This window comes from Strix aluco, chromosome 7 (genome assembly GCF_031877795.1).
Source record: "Strix aluco isolate bStrAlu1 chromosome 7, bStrAlu1.hap1, whole genome shotgun sequence".
NCBI lineage: Eukaryota > Metazoa > Chordata > Aves > Strigiformes > Strigidae > Strix > Strix aluco.
The window spans coordinates 28,530,543-28,555,482 of record NC_133937.1 but is presented as its reverse complement, the minus strand read 5'-3'; the positions used below and the strand labels follow the sequence as shown (position 1 = coordinate 28,555,482).

The 24,940-nt window shown below is 41.8% G+C and overlaps 1 protein-coding gene across 1 annotated transcript in view; it reads right to left on the bottom strand.

Annotated features, from left to right (window-relative positions):
- The window catches only part of SORCS3 (sortilin related VPS10 domain containing receptor 3), a 304,161-nt gene that overhangs the window by 181,291 nt on the left and 97,930 nt on the right, over nt 1-24,940 (bottom strand). The window lies entirely within an intron of this gene.

The following is a 24,940-nucleotide window of genomic DNA, read 5'->3' as shown; positions in this document are numbered from 1 at the left end:
TCACCTGCATGCACTTGGGCAAAAGCCACTTGGGAGTTTTCGTAGCAGTTGAAAGTCTGGGGAACAACAAAAACAGGAAAATAAAAAATAGCAAGAAAAGTAATCAGCTTGTCATCAGAAAAAAAGAAAGGAGGGGACAGTAAAACCCTGCTCTGGGCATTATTTGCCCTTTAAAATAATATCCGTTAAGAAAAGTGAAAACATCTTTGATGTCAGCTTACATCTGGTCCCAACAAAAATTGTTTCTAGAAAGGAACAAGCTGATGCAGAAGCAGGAGGGGGCACTGTGCCAGGTACAGTTTCCTCAAGATGGTGGCTGCAATGTCTGCGGACTGGAGGAAGACATCAAAGGCAACACTGTCACCACGTCCCAACAGCTCCCTCACATTGCACCAGTCTTCCCCTATCCACTCAGCCAAGAGACAGCTGACACCAAGCACAGGTGTGCCAGAGTGGAGATCAAATCAAGGATACCTTTAGTCTTCTGCACTCTTACTGTTCCATTCCCAAGATTAAGCTGTTGGCAGGAAAAAAGCCATTTCTTTTCTTGGCTGCTCTGCAGTCTGGAGGGAAGCATAATGCCCAGCATGGCATGTGACCTGACAGGTGGCTCGCAACCATGTGCCAAGCACCACAAGCCCTGCCAGCCCAGCTCCTGAAGCACAGCACCCAAGCTCTTCCCTTGACATGTGTCACCCAAAGCTAGTTACTTCCTCGCTCTCCTGCTTCATGGATGCTCTTTCAAATCTTTGCCAAATGGGGTTTTCACAGAAGCATGCTGCCCTGATTCATAACTACCATGTTGCTGAACAGGTGAACTAGAATCCAGAGAAGGATCTCCAGAGAAAGGTCTCCAGCAGCAAAACAAGATGCAGAAACCTACCTGCTTATTGACTGCAGACCCAGGCAATGACAGATCACCCTTCTAGAGAAACTGTTAGTCTCCAAAGATAAGAACAACGACTGTTCTCTGTAAGTCTTATTAATATTTTGCAAACATGCATTCCATCTCCAGCAGTCATTTTTCAGGTGTTTGAAAGATGCAAGTATGAGCGCTTGGTGGGGAGATATTGGCATTAATCAAATATTCCCATGCAAAAAAATATAGAGTCCCAATGAGACTATCAGAAAAGCAATGTTCATTTTGTTAACTGATTTATATAAATATAATTAATAGCTGAACAGGACAAATACCTACTCCATCCCATAAATAAAGTACTAATCTACCTTCTCCCTTAGTGAAAAAAAAAAAAAAAAGCTTTAAAATTTGGAGGCCAGATGTATTTTTGTGGATAATGTTCTCTGTGCAGAAAAACAGGAATGGATATATGTAAAGGGAAAGATTTTCAAAGCCACCTAATACAGATGTCCTATTAAACTTAACGAGAGCTGATCTTCAACTCAAACGTGCAGCTTTGACAATCTCAATCTAAACGTCATAAGTTTTCCTACATCTGTCTCCTGAAGCATCTTTCTTCTAAAAATCCATTTTATCCTGTTCCTGAGATATTTTCACCTTCCCTTCAGCCCTCCAATCTCACTACACAAACTGCTGCACGTGACCCTCCCAACCAATCACACAACTTGAGCAATAAACACTGAACATCAAATATGCAAAAAGCTTTTACTGTTGACAATCTCTGGAAGAATCAGAGTCTGTACTTTGAAAACTGTCAGGCAAGTAAGACGGCATTAAATCCTTGCAGACATTAACTGAAAGAATAATGTTTTCTTGCACCCAACATGGGGTTTGGAAGCAGAGATGAGGCTTTTAGGAGCTTTTCACAACAAATACTTTCAATGAGTCCATGCTTAACTTTGTATTGAGAAAAATACAGGTACAGATAAGCTTCGACCTTATATGACGCTTATAATAATAATGCAACACTTCTCATTTCCACAATAGTCTGAATGCAATGACTTATACATTCCTCAAGTGAGCAAACACTTATCTCCATATTGCCCATGACAAAAACACAGAATCCCCAGTTTTCCTCTGAGTTTTGACAATCCCCTCACCAAAGAGTCTCCTCAGTCTATACTAACTGCAAGAGTCCAGATGAGGCATTTAGACCCTCTTTCCAGTGACCATGCTTCAAACATGAATATCCATTGCAAGTAGATGGACACTGAAATGTAAAGTTTTCCATGTTAAAAATAGATCTTCAAGTAGTGGGAAAGCATCCATATCTCCCTCCTGGAGGATTTTGAAAGCACCTGTACTAGCTTCTGAGCTCCTGTACCCCACAGAGGTTGTCCTCTCAGTCCAACTACAAGGTAGGGGAAGATTCACAGGATCTTAAAGATTGAAACATGGCTCAAGTCTGTTATAAGAGATTGGTGCTAAGAAAAAAAAATGGATATTTGCAGTATTTATTTTCAACAGGCAGAAAGAAAAACATCTGCACATTCAATACTCCATTTGATTCACACTCTTTCATACATGACCTCTCGTAAAATGACATCATGTGAAGAACACTGTCTACATTTTTGTCTACAAAAAACACATTTGAAACCAATACAATTTGGCAAAGCAAGGGAGGGTGGGTGTGCTATATAATAATCATCAGAATGTGAAGCATTTAAAAGTTTGAACCAATGCCCCCCGGATTCAGCCAGTTAAAAAAAAATAATCCTATTTGCCTTTTCAAAATGGGTGCAAAAATTGGAACTGGAAAAAGGAAACTTTAGGCCAAATGTCAGTAAAGTCCTGTAACTTGCAGAATCATCAGTTAGTGATGGTTGGAGATACTTCATCAAGATACCTAGATGGACAAAGAAATTGAAACACCACTTTCTTGTCATATAGAAAATTTAAGTTTGGGCCAGCTCTGGCACTTAAGCCATGGAACTGGCTCCCAAAGCAAGTGACAGAAACCTCATTGCTCAAATGCAACAAAACCTAATCAGTCACGTTAGACCTATGCAGCAAAAAGAGAGTACAAACATGCAGGGAAGAGGCTATTATCTGCAGGGTAATTTGTCAAACTGGCCTTTCATTTAGGCCCTCTCTTAGCATAAAGTATCACACACGCCAGCCCCAGAGTTTGCTTGCATGCTACAGCAATCAGCTACAGACACCGCAGCATCATTTCTATTATTTCAGCAAAACAAATGGAAATGAGGGACATCTCACAACTTGCTTCATAAAAAAAAGACTCTGATGGAATAGTCATGTTTACAGAATGTAAACAGAGATTTCATAGCACCAAGTCTTCATTTTTATCACATCAGATAGCTCTTTCTTTCTAAAGGGAACTCTGAGGAAGGATAACTAAAGGTTGTTAAGACTTGCTGCAGCTTTGGATTTATGATGGTGAACCATTTTTTTCCGAAACTACTTGCAACAATGTTGCTAGGCAGAAAAAGCCCATATAAACACTTGTAAATGCTCTACTGAGAGGCAGAAAGGTAGAAGGCGACTAGTGCTGAAATGACTAGATGAGGTTTTAATTTTAGAACCCTATAAAAAACATAACAAGTATTTAACGGCAGGGAATCAAAGACAGCTTTTTCTCCTTAATGTATGGAGATCTGCAATCCAATACAAATATCAACTGCGCCTTATTTTGTGCAGTGTGCATCCTACCACTGCACCTGAAAATACATTAAGAGAAGTAAGTAATACAGTTGCAAAGCTAAAATAAAATATCCTAGCCCAGGAAGAGAAATTAAAACGTCTGTACAAAGGGCAGAGAGCTATTTTCAGGTAACTAATAACGTAACATGAAGAAACACAAGTCATTTTTTCCAAAATGCAGGGCCATTTTTCTTGTGCCAGAATGGTCAGACCAGCCAAGATCATGCCTTTACAAAATAGTATTTCAGTTCCTTCTGTAGAAAAGCTGCATGCTTTATCTGTACCCCCCTGATCTTATACCCACAGCAAATAAAATCCTCCAACATGAATCTACTGTTCACCATCTCCTATTTCAATCCATAACTGAGAATCAAAGCCATGGAATTTGCACATTTTTATTTTGTTCCCCTTAAGCCAAGAGGAATTTTTGCAAGAGAAGCAATCAAAGAAGGAGCTGGGCACCTCACCCAATTTTCATGAGCAGTACAGTGTCTTTAACTCCTTATCCCTGCCAAGGCAGACAGGATCTTCATTTGCAGGGACCTTCTTATTGCAATGCTGATGCAGCGTCCTGAGCACTTGCCCTTCAATGTACTAAGCATCTTCATTCCTAGCTGGTGATGAGGAGTTGGGGCCATTCAGCACTATTCACAGTTTGACAACAGCTCCCAGGTGATGTGAATCCTGATGAAGGCTGCACCCTGCTTGCAGATGCACCCACACAGTACAGAGGCAGTAAATGCCACAGTAGTAACAACAAATGGATGGCCCTGTACTGATGGGTGCAGGTGAACCTCAGCTCCTCTGTTCACCCTTAGGGCTGGTTGCATCTCAGGTATCTGCAAGATGGAAGCTTAATAAGCTATTTTACGGCAGCACTGAGCTCAAGTAAAGATTCTCCTTTTCTCAGGCACCAGCCAGCCTCATGAGAGACTCCCTGAGAGCTTGAGTCTGCCTGAAGCCATCCAGGGAGACACTCATCAGTCATGACAGAGTTGAAAAGGAAACAAAACCTTCTCAATCCTCAGTCTCAAGAAGGAAATCTCCCTGCTTTCGAGGGTCCTTTAAAGACCAAACAAAGCAGCTCAGAAAAAAAGAGATCCATGTGAATGAGCCAGTGCTTTATTTCATCCCCCTGAATTTTATGCTCTCAGCTCTTTTTGCAAATAATTATAATGCCATGAAAGGGAAAGTGAGGAACAAAAGAGCTCCAAGGCTTGGTTTTCATCATCAAGAAATAATGGCTGTAATTTGAAATTTCACAGGTGCTGGGGCTCTCAGACACGTAGCAAACCAGCCTGTTTTTCAGCATCACTGAATTTGGCCAACTCAGCCCAGAGACCATTTGCTGCAGCATCAAAAATGAAATGCAGTACTAGCAGCAATGTAAATCAGATCACATAATTGAAAGATTATAAGTATTGGTAAAGACTGAATATGTTTCCAGCCAACAAGCAATACTTACAAACTACACTGTGGACTCAATGTGGCAATAATTGAGCGAGATTCTCTGGCCTGCACACACAACTAGATTATCATCATTAGTTCTTCTTTGTGCTTTAAATCTATGAATCCGAGGACATGCAGAACTGCACTTCTACGAAGAGCACCCTCTTAAGACTTCCCTTCCCACATCAGGAGAGCAGATTTTGGCCTCTTCAGGGATCTGCTTGGCAGAATACCATGGGATAAACCCCAGAGGGAAGAGGGGCCCAAGAAAGCTGGTTAATATTCAAGGATCATCTTCTCAAAGTTCAGGAGCAATGCATCCCGACAAAGAGGAAGTCAGGTAAGAATGCCAGGAGGCCTGCGTGGATGAACAAGGAGCTCCTGGAAAAGCTCAAACACAAAAATGAAGCCTACAGAGGGTAAAAGCAAGGACAGGTAGCCTGGGAGGAATACAGAGAAACTGTCCGAGCAGCCAGGGGTCAGGTTAGGAAGGCCAAAACCCTGATAGAATTAAATTTGGCCAGGGACATCAAGGGTAACAAGGAAAGCTTCTATGGGTATGTTGATGATAAAAGAAAGACTAGGAAAAATGTGGGCCCTCTATGGAAGGAAACAGGAGACCTTGGTCACCCACCCTTGGAGACAGCTGAGGTACTCAATGACTTTTTTTCTTCAGTCTTTACAGGCAAGTGTTCCAGCCACACTGCCTAAGTCACAGAAGGAAAAGGCAGGGACTAGGAGAATGAAGAACCACCCGCTGTAGGAGAAGATCAGGTCTGAGACCATCTAAGGAACCTGAAGGTGCACAAGTCCATGGGACCTGATGAGATGCATTCACAGGTCCTGAGGGAACTGGCAGACGAAGTTGCTAAGCCACTATCCTTCGTATTTGAGAAGTTGTGGCAGTCCAGTGAGGTTCTCACTGACTGGAAAAGGGGAAACATAACTCCGATTTTTAAAAAGGAAAATAAAGACGACCCAGGAAACTAGAGGCCAGCCAGTCTCACCTCAGTGCCCAGCAAGATCATGGGGCAGATCATCCTGGAAACACTGTTAGGGCACATGGAAAATAAGAAGGTGATTGGTGACAGTCAACATTGCTCCAATAAGGGCAAATCCTGCCTGATGAATTTGGTGGCATTCTACAACAGGGTTACAGAATTGGTGCATAAGGTAGGAGTAACTGACGTCATCTACCTAGACTTGTGCAAAATATTTGACACCATCCTGCACAACATCCTTGTCTCTAAATCGGAGAGACATGGATTTGATGGATGGACCACTCGGCAGATAAGAAACGGGCTAGAAGGTCACACTCAAAAGAGTTGTGGTCAACTGCTCGATGTCCAAGTGGAAAGCAGCGATGAGTGACATTCCTCAGGGGTTAGTGTTGGGACCAGTGCTGTTTAACACCTTTGTTGGCGACATGGACAGTGGGACTGAGTGCATCCTCAGCACATTAGCCGATGACACCAAGCTGTGTGGTGCAGTCAACATGCTGGAGGGAAGGGGTGCCAGTCAGAGGGACCTTGACAGGCTTGAGAGGTGGGCTGTGCAAACCTCATGAAGTTCAATAAGGCCAAGTGCAAGGTCCTGCACATGGATCAAGGCAATCCCAAGCACAAATACAGGCTGGGCGATGGATTGAAAACAGCCCTGCAGAGAAGGACTTAAGGGTATTAGTGGATGGAAAAGTGAATGTGAGCCAGCAATGTGCACTCACAGCCCAGAAAACCAACCATATCCTGGGCTGCATTAAGAGAGCTGTGGCCAGCAGGTTGAGGGAGGGGATTCTATTCTGCATTTGTGAGACCTCACCTGCAGTACTGCATTCAGCTCTGGTGCCCCCGACATAGGAAGGACATGACCTGCTTGAGTGGGTCCAGAGGAGGCCACGAAGATGATCATGGGGCTGCAGCACTTCCCTTATGAGGACAGACTGAGAAAGTTGGGGGTTTTCAGCCTAAAGAGAAGGCTCTGGGAAGACCTTATAGTGGCCTTCCAGTACTTAAAGGGGATCTACAGGAAAGATGGGGAAGGACTTTTTATAAGGGAATGTAGTGATAGGACAAGGGGTAATGGTTTTATACTGAAAGAAGATAGATTTAGTTTAGATATAAAATAAATAAATTCTTTACTTTGAGGGTGGTGAGGCACTGGAACAGGTTGCCCAGAGAAGCTGTGGCTGCCCCCTCCCTGGAAGTGTTCAAGGCCAGGTTGGATGGGGCTTTGAGCAACCTGGTCTAGTGGAAGGTATCCCTGCCCACTTCCAACTCAAGCCATTCTATTCTATGATATCTATGATATCTGTTATAAACAGGAACATAAGAATTCTGCGGACATTGGATTTGATGCCATGTGAGAAGAGAAGCATCACCCAAACAAGCATCATTAAAGAATGGAAAAACCTGCTGCCTTACAAAAAACTTCTTGTGTTTAATCAGGGTGTGAGTACCTGCTTGGGGAAGTACAGGGCCTTTCCACCTGGTCCACAAAAGTACAAGAGCCAAAACTTGATAACTAAGGTTAGACAAGTATGGATAAAAGGATGTTTTGTTCTATTTTGGCTGATTTGTTGTTTGTGGTTTGTTTTGTTTTTTAAACAGGACGGGCAATTGTTGCAGGCAGACTGTACTAACAGCAGAAGTAAATTCTTCATCACTGCTGATTTTTCAATCAAGATGCGATATTTTCCCAAGAGTTTTGCTCTTGATCAAGCAGGTATTAGTCTGAAGAATTAATCTCTGCTTGGTATCTGTGACAAGTGATTTTCTTCTCCATCATCACACAGTGTCTGAGCATAATGCTCCTACTGTCTTTATAACCTAGGAATTGTTTTTAATAGTTACACATCAATAAATCACCAGTGACACAGCTATTACTTCACTGTTTATCCACATAGCTGCTTCTAGACAAACTTTTTTTATTTAGGATTACACCAAGAATGTAACCCAATATTTTCAAAAAGTATCTGCTCCGAGGAAAACTCTAGTGTCAAAAGACTCCTTACCACATTACTATCCCACTCTGCATGCAAGTAATTAATTACACTTGATATTTTTACTCCATGAAGCAAAGTGACTACTGGAAAGAAAAGCAACAGTCTATTCCAGTCAACCAGGTCATATGAAGGCTCTCTTTTTCACATGATTCCTCCTATACTCGCACCATGAGCTAAAGAAGTCACTGTCAAGGTTTCCTTGCCTACATTCACCACTTTACCCTCATATTATGTCTAAAAATATTCCATTGCCTAGCTTTACAAACACAACAGCATTTTGGTTTAAATACCAATTTTGCCACAGCTTCATGCCTCTTCAAGAAAGAAATGCTAGATTCAGAGCTGCTCAAGATCACTCCCATTCCAAACACATCTTTTTACTCTTCCACCAGCCATTCTGCCAGCACAACTGTTGACTTCAACACAGTTGCTCTGATAGCACTTGCATGTTTCTAACATTGCTCCAACATCAGCTAGCTGATTTTTGCCCTCTATGGTGTCCATTGTGTAATTAGTTGGAGAGGAGGTCAAAGAGGTGAGATCACAATTTTTCATGCTCTTGAGCCATCAGACCCACGCAACCTATCAAACTGCACACCTGCAGTGCAATATTTTGCTTGTTGATGAGATCTAAATTGGAACTAATGCACTACGGAGAGCATGCCCTCAGTCTCAAGTTCACACTTGTTATTGCATATTGTCCAATTTCCACACTGACTTCACTATCCCATTTACATAATATTCTAATGGGAACATTTCAAGACAAAGTAGGATTGGTCACAAGATGCCAAAATGTGCTGAATGCACTCAAAAGTTATTCAGCCTCTTGGCACCTTCCATACTCAGTTTCTAATATGAAGCCTGTTGTGCTGCTCTTCCCAAGGCATACGGTGGGAGAATCTCCTATCACTGGACCACAGAAATAGTATTAAGAAAGCACCTTCAACATTCTGCCTCACTCCCCAAAACAAGACTAACTAGAACGAGACATCTACCTCAGAAGGCTGTCTAGCACTTGAAGTCTTTTAAAATGGAGACTTCCCACCTTGCCAAGCAATCCATGCTCAGCTTTAAGGAGGTTTTTCCTAAAACCTGCCTCTGCACTGCTGCAAGTTATTCAGTAACTGAGAATAGATGTTGGGGGCGGGGGGGAAGGCAGGGATGGTTGTTCTGCATATATTTATATGCTTACAAGAATGCTATAAGAACAAAGCATCCAACAGGTTTGTTTTTCTTTTTTTAACTGAGCTACTACGGTCTGGCACCTCTTTACTAAAGTTAGCTCCACTTACAGATGTTACCTTAGTATTTGTTGTCATACCAAGTCACACTTCATAGGTAATGTCACCTGCCACCAGAGAAGGCATCATTTGTCATACAGCAGCACACTGGAGCCATCTACCAATTCCAAGTCCCAAGTCTTGAACATTTCTTCAAGAGTATTCATCAACCCCGTAAGACCCCACACAGGTTATGCATTGTTGGAGGCTTTGGGAGGAAACCCCTGCCTGAGCTCTGTAGCACAGCATCTGTGCCCAGAAGCCAGAGCTCTGCTTTGGCACTCAGCCCAAGCAGCAGCTCTTACCAGCTTCTCCTGAGGCACAGATTTCCACAGGGCTGCCCCAGGGTTTGCTCAGGGGAGTTTCTCAGGCCAAGAACCTGATACACGAAGACATGTTGGAAGGGGTTGGAATGGACCTTTAAAGGTCATCTAGTCCAACCCCCTCCAGATGTGAATCCTACATTAGTGACTTATGTCTAAATAGGTTCCTCTAAATATTTTCTCTCTCCAGGTTAAATAATCATTGTACAATCACTAACCATGTACAAATTCTTCACACCTCTTCTACCAAGCTTCCTTTACCCTTCTGAGAAGCTTTTGCAGCTCAAGTGAACCTTAGCCCTGTGCCTCGTATCATCAACAACAATGAATCATTGAGCATCCTTAAAGTATGTACACATAACAATAACCTGCGAGCCTTTTCTTGATATGGGGGCACAGTTTTATGGATAATTTAATAGCAGGAAGGAAATCTTAGGGGTCTGGATATTTCATGCTTGCACTCACTTTCTACTACTGTAATCAGATGTATGGAAAAGTAGTTTTTAAACATACTCCTTTGCATTGGGCTAATTTTTTTACAGGAGCTGGAGCCAGAGTTGACCTTCTGACATGTTTTTTCTTGTGCCTACTCCCAAGATCCCTTGCAGATTTTTGCCAAGAGCAAAGGCAAAAGTTCAGACATACAGAAAGAAATCAATGTACTTTTGACTTCAGTCAGCCCTGAAGTGTATTCTCAGATTTCTGTTGCACAGAAACAAAAAGGTTTTTGGGAAGCATCTACCCTGTAAGAGTCTAACCAGATTTTTTTTCTGGATCATTTGCCCACAACAAAAAGTTCCAGAGGATAAGCAGCAGGAGAGCAAGAGGAAGGTTAAAAATGCACTTCAAGATAATCACAACAATACATTTTTCCTTATCCTAAATAGATTGAGGCCCTGGGCCAAATTCCAAAGGGGAATCAAGCGCAACTCATGTTTTTCCTGGTGCTTTCACCTATACAAGTTTCTTTACTCTCACAGTATCTTGAACTCCCCTTGCATTACAACATATCATTGACGATGTTCCCATTCTATCCAGGTGTATGCAATTCCCTGTGAATTTACACACATTGCAGACCATATCTTAAACAGTCAAAAGACAGAATTATAGAAGCAAGCAACAAAGAGCAGAGACCAATGCGTCAGCCCTGATCACCTCTGCTCCACACATTCATTTTCCATACAGTGATCTGGACAGTCTCCTTCATGCACTGGACTGTAGCCACCATCCTTGATTGCGTGGGCCACACATCTCTGCACCTTCCTGACCAGGCACAAACAACAGATGGTTTTAGAAGAGATGCATGTTCTGCCCACACTCAAGTCAGGAAGAGCAAAACATTGGCTAGAAAACCATAGCTATTCTGTGCAGTAGTCAAGCCTGCTCCCTCTGCACTCTAAGCCAGCACAAACAGCAAAGGCTCCACACCTGTGAGTTTCTGAGAGCACAAAACAGTCATAACATTTGGATTAACGAGATTAATACCTTTATGCAACACTTCTAAAGGGAAATCCTGTGCCTCCCACCTTGTTTGCAACTTCCTTACCTCAAGAACAATTAGTCACATGAAGAAAAATAAAAACAAGGAAAAAATACCTTACACTCCAGCTGTCCTTTGGAAAGCTTGTAAATCATCATGTTAACTGAGATTCATTGAAACCATTAAACCCCTTTTTCCCCAAAGCCAGCTCTTTCACTGAACACCCTTATTGTTTGGAATGGCACAGAGATACAGTGGTAGAACCTATTTACACCTCTGTTTGAAGGCAGGTCTGTACTATTTGATTTCTAATTCAGATCCATCCATCACAATCAGGTACACAACACTGGTCCCTCAAACCACACATTCCCAGCAGCCTGACCATGTAGTGCTGTCAAATTCCCTCCCTTCACTCACAAAGGCACCTTATGCTAACTTTAGAGCAGTACTTTACGAGATCAATGATAATTGACTGATTAAGCATGCTTAATGCTGCCAGAATGTGAGCTGATTGTGTAATGGTGCTAATTAGTAACTGCCAGAGCTCATTCCAATTATTAACCTTTATGAATGTCATTTTTAAAGATAAGAGTTTGCAACATGGCCTACTGCAGCATTTGTAATGGGTTTTGTCACACAGAACGAGAGGGAACACAGTGACCACGGAAGTAAGATAAAGGTAGCACAAGGAAGAAGCCCTAGGAACAAAGGATTTTACCTTTGCTTCCTGCAAGTGATACAGAGACTTTAACAATACAAAGGTGGAACATCTGCCCTGAAGAATTCAAGAACCCGCTTTTCCATGAGACTTGAGCTACTCTGCAATGGCACTGCCAAGCACGCCTCAAAAGCTTCCTAGCAGTGCAAGTACCAAATCAATTGCCTGATTTGCCAGGTGGGCATGTTTGCGAAGTGCCATGTCCAGTGACACTCTGGAATACACGAGAAGAACAAGTTTGCTCTTGCATACCAAGGAAAAGCACTATTCCCATGTCTGCACAGTCACAACGCTGATTCTTCTGATATGTTATGCAATAAAGGATATTTCATGATGAACTAGTCACCAGGTGCATGCACCCTGATTGGATCAGATATAGCTAAACAACTAAGCTAGACTACAGCCTAACCTCACCCTCTTCTGTTCCCCAGACAAACCACATGCCCTGTCACTATAAAAAATGAGCACTTAAAGAGGAAGTAGGGGCTTCTTATATATCTCCCACCACAGAAGATGTGGGATGAGCCAGATGTGCTCATCACTATTAAAACACCACAGGACAAGATATTAACTTCTCAGGTGGTGTGACTAACACCCCTCAGCCCCTGTGCTGAGGTAACATTGGTGCAGACCACCTTCCAAGTCCTCAGAGAGGTACATGGTCCACCACAGTCTCCCCTGCCACATACTCTTCCAGGAAAAAAAAAACAAAACAAAACAAAAAAAAAACCACCAAAAAAACCCACCAATCCCAAACCAAACAAAAACAAACACAAAGCTTCTCTTGCTTTGTTTCCTGTGCCTTGACCAAGATAGAAAACAAGCATTTGTGGGTACAGAGCTAAACGTGCTGCGCTAACTCTGTATTCCTCATAGATGTCTCTTTTACCTTTATTGGTTACAGATAATAGAACCAATGGGATTTTAATCTTCCATGGAACATTTAATCTGTACTCTACTAGAGGCACACTGAATGATGTACCATGGTCCACTGCTTACTCTGTATCCTTAACTAGTCCATGGCAATATAACATTATATCTGAAACCTTACATTTTAACAGATAATCTTACTGCCCTGGTTTTCCTCAGTCACGCTTACAGCTGCAAGTAACTCAAAGCCACAGGTGGATCACAGTCTGCTAAGTCCTCAGGGAACTCATACATCCCTTGGTGCTGATGCAAGTTGTATGATTCTCCTGTTCCCACATCAGGTCCTGGGACCTATTCCCTATGTGCGGACTACTCTTCCCCATGCTGTTCCCAGCTTCTGCTCTGAACCTGCTGCTTGCTCTTCCCCCTCCAGGGCCAATAATCAAGAACCAGGCTTCCTTCTTAAAGCAAATCACTATTAGAATTTCTAACATTTCAGAGAAAATGATGAAAGAGGACAGACGGTAAGTGCATTTCTCTTTCCATGGGGCTGATTACTTCTTGTGAGCTTCAGATGCCCACAAGACTTGAACCCATGTCCCAGTGACTGGTTGCTCTTCCTTTCTGTGTACCTCTCCCCAGGTGGCCTTTGAACCTCCCAGGGCTTCTACAAACTGGTGATCACAGATGGTACTAGTTCCAGATTATTCCTTGCCTGCCCCACTCCACTGCACAGCACAGTGTATGAACTTAGACCCCAAGGTATGTGAGTCCATGCCAAGACCCTGGAACACTTGAGCTGCATACATCCATTCAGCCCAGTTAACTCTGCTGTGAAGCCCTGTGCTTCTGGCAGTAGTTACAGATAGCTGGAGACAGTTGCATCTCAAATGCACCAGAACTCACTCAGGAAAGTTCATAGTGGGCCTCTCACCCCTGGGCAAAAGTACTACCTGACTTTGCAATAAGGTTTGGCAGTAATGGTTGTATTAACACCCCAGCCATTTTCCTGTAACCAGTATCCTATTATCATCTTCATCACAGATCCTCTGAGCTAAACTACAAGATCCATAAAACAAAATGTAACTGTCCTGTTACAGATGCCATACAATATTCTTAGATTTATCATGGGGTAATATCCCTCAACTATTCCAATATAGCACCAATTTGCATCCCTGACCAGACTTGCAGGATGCTGAATGCCCAGCTCCTGCAGATAGCCTGTTGCTAGATTCAGGCATCTGGGCAGCAAGCTTCAGGGATAACTGGATATGAGTGACTACTAATATTTACAAAGGCAATTGTCTGAAGTAACTGGCCATCAAAGACCCAGAAGCAAGCCCTGATAATCTGGTTACAGAATGGCCTCACTAGCCTTTTACAGTTTTTATTCAAAGGCAGAAATCCTACATGCAAAAATACACTAGCTTCCCATGATCTAGTATTTTACAGGAGCTTTCATTTTCACTTGGTCAGGCATATACTGTAAAAGAATGGGCTGACAGATTTTACAGATGAAGAACACACAGTAAGTAAATAAATCAAAGGCTACCTTTCAGGCTAGGGGAATGTAGCCCTTTGTAAATATTATTTGGAGAAGTGACTGCTTGATACTGGGCACTTATTAACTTCATTAGAAGCCTAATGAATGTACCACAGAGATAATGAAAGAGACAGACCAGACTAAAAGGAAGATTGAAGGATTTCTTGCACATTTTTTAACAATGTTTCTCCATGCTTCAGATTATTTATAGCCATTATAAAATGGCAGTGCATTTGAGGGAAAAGAAACCACAACATAATAAAACAACAATATAAACAGACACAACCCATGTTAAAGTACTAAATTCTACCAGCCACTGTACAAAGCATCAAAGATTTATATGACTTAGTCCCAAACCTAATTGGAAAGAAAAGAAAAGTCAAGGGAGAAGGGAGAGGGGAAGAGAAAGGAAAAGAAAAGCTTACTCAAACAGAAACAAATCATGTAAGCTAATGTAAAGCCTAGGTTTAGTGTGGATAGGGGAGCCGCATCGTGCAGAAAGCCCTGAGGTGGCACCATTACAGAAACTGTTCTGTGCAAGAACGTGCTGGCTCCTGATCCAGCCCTGACGGCCTGTAGAGTAAGTGGCAGTGCTTGTCTCTATCTAACTAATCAGAGGCCAGGGGACTTTCTGAGCCACAGATAAAAGTCTTTGCATGTAATGTAATCCTTGACAGATTTTTTTTGCTTCTAGGAACAAGTCTAGACTCCACTTGAACCCACGTCAACTTTACCTACCAAAACATGCTCCAACAAGGAGATCCACAGGTTAACTACAACATTGTCCTAAGAACCAAATTCTACTTGTTACAAACCTTTGTCCAATGCTCCTTTATTTTTCACAGAATCAGAGAATGTTGAGGTTGGAAAGGACCTCTGGAGCTCATCTGGTCCAATCCCCTGCTCAAGCAGGCCCACCTAGAACCAGTTGCCCAGGACTACTCCAGATGGCTTTTGAGTATGTCCAAGAATGGAGACTCCACAACCTTCCTGGACAACCTGTGCCAGTGCTCAGTCACCTACACAGTAAAAAAGGTTTCCTGATATTCAGAGGGAACCTCCTGAGTTTCAGTTCATGCCCATTTGTTTTCTCTTGTCCTGTCACTGAGCACCACTGAAGAGCCTGGCACCATTTTCTTTGCATCCACCCTTCAGTATTTGCATACATTGATGAGATTCACTCCCACCCCAAGCCTTTTCTTCTCTAGGCTGAAGAGTCCCAGCTCTCTCAGCCTTTCCTCGTATAAGAGATGCTCCACCCACTCGCTTTAGTAGAGACCCTATCCACGCCACATAATTTTGTAAGATTTTTACCATATTCTTTTCTTGGCATCTCTTTTCAGGCTTTCCATGTCCTACTAGATCAGATCTAGTATGAAAGTTCTTACGTAATTTATTATGAAAGTTCTATTTTGCTATTATCTATTTGCATATTTATAAGTGAATTTAACGTGTGGTTTTCATTAATATTGGCACATATCCATGTCGAATGCATCCGCTACTAATTTGTGCCAACAAAACTCCTCTGCACTGTAAAGAGTGATCAGAAAAAGACATTAGTAAGGCCACAGCAAATTCATCTTTAAGTGTGGCTTCCTGTGAGAAGTTTTGCAGTCGGCATCCGAAACCAATTAGAATGTAAGATGAGATAACTCAACAAAAGGAGCAGCTCTCTAATGAGAGCAATGGAATTGCTGCTCCAAATGATAAAGAAGAGATGGAATAGCCAATTCCTGTTAACAGATGCAGCTCTGCTGATGCAGCAACAGTCACAACACCCACAGGATCTGCAACAGCAGGTTCTTGGCTACAAACTCCCTCCTGAATGCTGCCTTGCTACTTTTCTAAACAAGTAGGCAAAGCACTACAAACACGCTTTGCCTGCCATCCCTGACAAGACGACCTCACAGGGACTGTGATGCTTAAAAAAAAAAACCACATTCACTTTTGGCAAAGCTTCCTCTAACCTTCTCCACCAAAGCCCCACGACTGGGAACATGACCTGAGCCCAAAATTCTTTTCTGATGAGATAGGATGTCTCCCTTCTTGAGAAGCTCATAATCAAAGATGATCATTAACAGGGACAGAAATACTATGTTAAATAGAGTGTTTATAAGCTACAAAAAGCAGGGACAAGCATATTCTTACAGCTCCCTAAAACACCTTTTTTTTTTTTTTCCACAACAGATTTTATTAATTCACATTGAGATCCTCATGATTGTGTCAATACCAGAAACATCTTTTTGTATTTAATTCCTTAAATTTCCCAATTCCATCATCTAGTTTTCTGGAATAGAAAGGCTAGAGATCTGACCAGGTTTAAGTTTCCATTGTCAGGATGATGAAACCCAGTTGTATGCCTGAAAGGACTGGCTGAAAAATTAAGTTACATCAAAGATGCTTTAAGGTTTTGTGGTGGTTTTGTTTTTAACTACAAAATATACTTTTAGTCCAATAAAACAGCTTTACTAAGAAAATGTGACAGCATCCAAGATAGCCACCAGTTGGGCAATGGATGGAGAACCTACCTGTGGTGCAAAAGACTCAAATCCCTTGGTTGAATAAGAGAGCCACTGTAGGTCAGATCAAAAATTTGTATTGCCTGCTAATCTGCCACAGAACATTCTTGGAATATTATAAGGAAGAGATAAAAGACAGCATGATTCTGCCCATGGTCTCTCCCCTAGCTCTCTTGACTTAGAGATCTTCAAATCCCAAAACCACTAAAATGCTGTGGCATGTCATGTCTCCAGTGCAACCCCAGCTATTCCATGAAAAAAACCTAAAACATTCAGCTCATTGCTGAAGAATAGATAAGAAAGAATGGATGATGTTTCTGCAACACTGATCCAAAAGCTGTAACCTGTCTGTTCCTTGAATGTCATATCATAAAATAATTAATGTAAGCCACAGGCTACTGCCACACTATCACGTTTAACAGCCACCACAGAAATATCCTCCATTAATTCACTGAACCCCCTTTTGAAATCCATTTATGCTTTTATTATTTCTGCCTCACAACATCCTGTAGCAATGAGTTACACAATTTAATTACTTGTGGAATAAAAAAAGCACTTCCTTTTATGCTTATTCAGAGCAAGGGCTTGAACTTGGATCTTCCACACATAAGATTAGTATCAGTCTCTCCCTGGAGAGATTCTCAGGCTCTCCTGTTGGAGCTCTTTTGCAGAGTATAAATAATTCAACAGTTATGAGGAAGAAAGGAAAAGGGAGATGGCTGGGGCTCTTAAATGAAACATGGGAAATTAAAACAAAATACAGCTCATTTGCCCTCTCTACATTTTATCTGGAATTCCACCTTTGTCCTAAGAACAAAGGTGGATATCTTGGCTCTCTGTCCCCAGCCAAAAAACAAGATGTATCCAAAAATTCCCAGGCCTACCTATTAACAGGAACATTCCAATAACCCAGTTTTCTATGAGATCAAAACTGATGTACAACCACATGACCTTTCTACACTTACTTAATGAACACATTCCTCTCACAAACATATCTGCAGCATCCATCATTAGTGACCAGTCCAGTCCTTCCACAACCACATGTTTGACAATTTCACCACAGCAGCCCCCACTTTCAAGCTGCAAAAGATCTGTGAATGAAGCACAGAGTCGGGATGTGTAGCACATGTTGAACAGTGAGTTACGTGCACATGTAAACATGAACCTCTGTGCCGCCACCATGTAACACCCTCACCAAATCAAGATTCTTGGGGCAGAACGTAGTCAAAGCCAAGGCTTACTTCTGTCTTCAGAGAATCATGGATACGAATAAAGCACTCTGAATATTGGTAAAATTTTTTAATTAACAGCCTAGCTAAAACACCATTACAATCTGCAGTTCTGTTTTTATTAATTCTCTCCGATTCAGCAGGAATTCCACCAAGGAATAGGGATGAGCAGATGCAGGGGGAAGCACATTAATAAATCATAAGTGTCATTAAAATTTGTAAACTAATATCTTCTGGGAAGTCTTGGCAATTAGTCTCAGCGCTTTCTTGGCAAACAAAAAATTAATAAATCCAAAAGGTCCCCTGTCTGATGATATCCCCACCCCCACAGAAAGGTCATTGATGGAGCAATTAAGAGACACAACAAATGGACCAGCCAGAAGGCTGGTTCATGAAAGACAAATGAGCTCTGTGAAACAACGTGACTCAGGCATCTTAATAAGCAAAGGTGGTACTTTGATATACACACCATCTCAAGACACATACAAAGGCTTTTAGACTCATTTGCTAGGCTACTTTTCACATGACTTTGCATTGCTCCCCTTGGTCCCCACCATCCCTGAGGTAACATTAATGTGGTTGCTTGTTAAAGCAAAAACCATCAGAAAGTAGAGTTGTGACCCTTACTATTCACTTGTGGATAAATCCTGTGGGATATAATAGGTCTAGGTAAGCAACATGGAGAGAAATGAAACATCTCTCCAGAAGTCAGTCATATACTTAAAGAATGAAATAAAAAAATTAAAGAATGAGGTCTTCTTTTTGTTACCATTACTGAGTTTACCTAACTCTAAAACATAGCCCTGAATTTAAGATAAGCCTATTAATTTTCACTGGTTACAAAAACAAGTGTTTAAAACAGTTTTAACTCATGTTATCCATTTGTTGCAATGACAGCACTTGCTTCCATTTTGAACTGCAAAGAATGTATGCTCCGGACACCACCTGGGACTGTCTGGGACATTCGAGGAAGGCTAAACCTATAGTTCATTCCGTTCCACTCCCTGAATTTTCTTTCCTTTTTGTTTGGGGTGTTTTGTTGCTTTGTGGTGTGCTTTTTTTTTTTTTTAAATTCCTACAGATCTTCACATTCAGCTACACACAGCCCAAGCAAATCCAAACAATCCCTTATGTACATTTCCTGAAGTTCACAATAAAAGATTTGTTTAGGCCTTTGGAGAACAACAACTGGAAGGATGATGAATCACCTCAAACCAGAAAAACATTTTCAATCAGGACATAATTAGTTACTTCAAATGGCTTCACTTATATAGTGGGATAAGGTGGTCAGTGGTTATCACCACCTGATAACTTGCAACTTTAACTTTGTCACAGGTATCCCCCTAAACCAGCAAACACAAGGAAGCTAAGCCACCCCTTTATTGCTTTTAATAGTTATGAAAAGAGTACAGAAATGCCATTGTATGTATAGCCTTTTGTGAACATTTAACATCCTTACAGTGTAACTATGCAATGCCCTTTACCCATCCTTGTGTCTCCTTGTTGACACTCAACAGCTATCTTCACCTGTAAAACTTTCTCTCTTGCTCTTGTTTATTAACTGGGACCCACTTTCCAATGCCTGCTGCAACACATGTACAGCTGGACAAATACAGATGTCAGGAGCCTCTGCCAAACCTGGTATGTCAGCCTGAGCAAGAGAACAAGACCTGTTTCTCCAAAATAAGCAGGAATTTAGCCATGAGAGCAAAGAAGAAATTTTCATTTAGCTCTAGAATGCTCCATTTTCTATTTTTCACAGCTAGTGACTACCTAGCTCTTTGGGTCAAAGAACTTCTCTATTAAATGGCCATGATCATCATTTGGCAGCAGCTAGCTCAGGAATGGCCCACATGCAGCTACTATGCATCTCCCAAATAGTTCAAGTATGGCTCCCATGTCAAGATGGCATCTGTGACTGACAGCCAGGCTGCACTGCACCAGGGTAAACTGAATCACCCACTGTGGGGAAAAGACAAATCAGCAATACCAGAGGTTAAGAACTGGGATGCTGCTTAAGGCTCACACTAATCGCAACTCAGGGTGCTGGGACCCCTGAGGAACAACTCTTATATCTCACACTGCAGTCATCTGCTGCAGTTCCCCATTCGCTTAGTTCTTCAGCAAACATAGTCTACACCTAGCAGCTCTCAGCCATGAAGATTGAGAGGTGGCTCCCATAGCCTGAAAAAACTAGCCACCATCAAACTAGGCTATTTATACACTCTAACAAACAACAACAGTGGTGATGCCAAACTTTTGGGCAGTCTGGTTTTCAAATCCAAGAGAGGCCAGGGATATGCTTGCACACCCAGCTGGCTACTTCCCTCCATGCCCTGATGACTGATTGCAGATATAAGAAACCCTTCTCCTCATCATCAGTACAGGATTTCTGCACTTTGCAATGTTGTTAAAAAATGACAAATGAGAGCAATAATGGGAAGCATTACTAATTTGAAAACCAGCTCCATTGACTTTATGCCTGAATACAGCCCCCCAGAATATAACATGTATCTAATATGCATATCACTAGCATAAAAGTGAAAAACAATAAATATAATCAGATTTGTCAATACTGCAGGGAGATGTCAGCTGGTCACGGCAGCTGTCTGGAGACTGCATTTCAATACAACAAATTCCAGAAAAACTACAATGCCCCATTGCAAAACATGTGGAACCTGAGCAGTACTGTGCAAGAGGTTGTGGCACAAACCAGAAATTGCCATTCTCAGCTCCACAGTGTAAATAATGCATTGCCACTGGGACAGAAACACTGTTAAGCAAGCTCTAACTGTGCCATGACTTATTTCAAGTTTAGCTTGTTTCACAGAGGATGATATGGAAATCTGAGTCAGGTTTATTCAATCTCCTAATCTTTGCCTTCCAACTCACCCATTTTAGAGGCTGCTACAACTAAACCCTAGTTCCCAAAGGGGAGACATGGCATTTCACACCACATTCACCATTTAGCACCTACAGAGCAGCCCTATGTGAAGCCAGCTCCATGTGCAATTCATGAACCTAGGTCAGAGAAGTCGTGAGCTGTGAAACTTTGCAAAGACAACAAATGCTAGAGATACACTGAAACATACTGATGGTCTCTAGAGAGGCTGCAGGAAAGTGAAGAGGAAGGACATAGGAGGAACAGCATAAAGCCCTTTGGTAATTCAAACAAAACTGAATGAAAGAGCAATGCAAGATATAAGGCAGCTTGCAACCAAGCTGAGAGGTTTTACTCCTCTCAGTTCCAAGCTAGGAGTTGCAGCTGTCTTTAATAAAAAGCTAAAAGTTTCTGTTGTTCTTTTAACTCAACACAGAGGCTAAGATGACAGACCAACCTCTTCAGGTACAGTGGACACAAGGGTAACAAAATGCTTGGGGATTTTTGACTGCTGCCATGGAAACATAATTTCTTGTTTAATAAACAAGAAAACAAGAAGGAATATATGTAAAAATCCCTTCATCAGCATTTTAGCCTCTTAAGCAGAGTCAATCATGGTTTTGAGTATGGGTTAATGCATGGGCCAGCATTATGTACCATCAGATAATTTAACTGGGACCACAGCCAGAGGAGGGGAACTCCAAGGGACCCATCAAAGGTGGGTAAAATGGTAGCGGGGACTTCAGAGCTGACACATGCAAGTGCTTGCACTTTGGAAGAAAATCTGAACTACTCCCCACTGCCTAATTAGCTGATGTGTTGTAGTCATGGCCATCACATTTATCATAAATACTGCCCTGCTAACTTGCACTTCTCCTGTCTGCTGGATTGCCCTGTTGTCTCTTTGTCTTCATCTGAGATTGAAAGCTCCCTTGGGATGGAGGCTATCTTTTTAGCTACTGCAATCCAAATAAATATAACTGTTCCTGGATACTAAAAAAGGCAACAGTGGAAAAAGTCTTATTCCTGTTACCTTAACAGAAATAACTGCTCAACCCACACTGGCTGAAACAGTTGAAAACATTTTAAATATTTCAATAACACCTTTAAATACTTACCCAGAATGTCACATTCACATAACCCTATCTCAATACTGTACAGCTTAAACAGGGGACAGGACTAGCAACAAGCAAGGAAACGTTCACAAGGCTCTTCCTTTGCATGTAAAACCTGTGAAATCTGAAAGGCCCATGGAATAAGAAAAGGAGCTCAACAGATTCCTCCTGTTTATTCACACTCACAACACAAGAAGGAAACCACTGGACAGCAACAAGATTAACTAATGAAAGGACTTGCTGCCTACCATATAACCTACAGAAGTCCCCATATATCCAAACACAACATACACCTGAAACCAAAACTCATTTATTACAAACACAGTTTCTATGGTCAGATCTGGAAGTGTTATGAACACACACATTTCAAGAAATAAGCCACTGAATAGACTTTCCCTTCTCTCCTCCTCCTAACAAAATTTGCCTGAGATTTGCAATAGAAAAATAGGCCAAAAAAGCCCCTACCCAAACCTTCAACTCTTGGTTGTGAACGGTGCCTTTTAGACACCATATTTTGCATATCTAACCCTCTCATTCTCCTCTGTCCAATAGATGTCTTCCTGGACTACAATTCCTGTGAAGCAGCCTGGCGCCTGCTCTTAACAGAGTGTTCATACTTCATGACAAATCACTCCTGTGTGATTACAGTTCATCACGGGCAATGAAGTTTGATGCAGGGACCCTGGCCTACAGAGGGTCTGGGAATTAGAGGTATTCCAACAGCACTTCAAATCAAAACCATATAAGTTTACAGATTAAGAGGGAGAACAGTTTTCCTTTTGTTGATAGAGAAATGTTGGGGTGGGAATTCTGCAGAAATGATATGTCCAACACTAAATCCAATTTTCACTTAAAGCAGGCAGGACGTAGCTAGATTCTCAGCTACCCAGTTAGATACTTTGCTAGGCAATGAGAACTGATGCAGGGTTTGCATGCCTGAAAAGCTTAAATAATTTTTACAGTTACATTTGCTGACCTACAAAAAGGCTCTCTCCACAGATTCTGATGTCTCACACCATCACAAGTACAACTGCAGTAAAGTAGCTTCCTTTCACAGGAAGGAAACGATCATGTCCACTCAATTCGGTGAGAAAAAAAAAAAAATCTAAACCAAAACTGACAGGTATCTCTTGTGACCAAGAAGAGATGTCATTCACAAGGGACAGGGGTATGGCTGGGTGGATGTGGGGGGGTATCTTTTCCTTGAAACTGGCTGCTTCAAGGCTGGCTGCTTCAGTAGCAATAGAGGCCTTCTCTGTGATTTTTTTGGGCCTCAGAAGCATGAATTTGCTTATTAGAGCAATGGCTGTGTTCTTGCATTCAAAGGATGACTAGCATTTCCTCTGTCTAAACTCGTATCAGCCTGATGTAGGAGCAGCTTTCAACATAACTTTTAATTCTCTTCTCTCCCTCTCTTGCTCTCGCTCCCTTTTTTAATTACATTCAGGATGTTTTCTTATTGATTTACTTGTCTTTGTATTTAGATGCAGGGATTAGAAAGTTCTCTTATATGGCAATTCAGTTTTCCATTAAAAGAAGCCTCTCATGCTATAACCCAGGGGGAACTGAGAGAAAGATTTTGATGCATGAAGCAGGCAGAGGCAAGATAATATTTGGAGATTGCATTGCACTCTGCTCTATCTTAGCATCCTTTGAAGCCCTGCCATGTGATTCATTGCTCTCTGCCACAAAAGCCACTCCTCTCTTGTGGAAGCAACTGTGTTTGCCAAATGTACAGAATAGATATCATGCAGCAGCACCACTGCACAGATGGGCAGGACTCCTGGTTAGCAGAAAGGATGTGTCATATTCCCAGCAAACAGGAAGAAGGGGAAAAAAAAACAACCAAAAACATGAATCTCCTGGAAATGTCCAGACCTCCTCTGATAATTACTTGATAGTTGCATTCAGTTTGTGACCTGTCAGTTTTGGGGGCTCAAAGATGGCTTTGAAGGAGTCTACAAAAAGTAACTAGGGAAAGCAAACCTATTGCCAGAAGGCTTAAATTCACTCTGCAAAGACAGATCCTCCTTTTGTAATTTTCAGGGTCTCAAAAATTAAAAGAAAATATTGAAAAGTACCAATTTAAATAATGCAAAGATTCAGAGGCCTTAATGTGCAAATATAACAGAAAATCCTGAGAAAATGAGTCTTTCTTTTGGCTTATTGCTTCCACTTAGTATCTATTTGCATTTCTACAATGTCCTTTCCAAAGAAACTCATAGCCACTCTTTAAGACTCCACACCACCCACGGAAGTACAACATGGCTTAATCTTGAATTTTCCAGGTAGGAAACTAAGGTTTAGAGCCAGGAGCTCTACCTACTAGCTCTTACCCTGAGCTTGCCTCGCAAACCATAGAAGAGAACCCAGGAAGTTCTGACTTCTCAACATCTCTGAGTCTAAGCCCCAACGCTGGCCTCTATTTCACTACAGAAAAGATGCAGGCATGTCCCAGAACACAATGAAACACACAAATCAGTGTGTTTCCCCAGCTGACCAAGTACTGGATGCCTTCAGTTGTACTGATGACGAACTGCATTTCCGTGACTCTGGAAAACCTCTGAAAGGGATGCTGCTATTACCTTTCTGCGGAGCTCAGGTGACACTGTGAGTTCAGTATTAGGACAGGATTTGCCTGCTTGTTACATTATTTATGCAGAGCAGATTGCTTGGCAATTACGTTTAAAGTACAATCACAGTCTCATTTGTACTTGTTAGGCAAAGAGGCAAAAGTTTTTTATGGCTTTAATACCTTGAAAAGTACCAGGGTAAGTGGAAATGACTGTGTTCTCTCTTATTAGCTGCATAGTTATTTATACTTTTGCAGATTACCATGGTACAGCGCAATTAGGCTTTGGAAGTACTGTTCAAATTGAGAAGTTTCAAGAGCTCTACTGAACAACTAACCCTTAAATACATTATCGGGACTAAACCTGCAGCACATGCCCA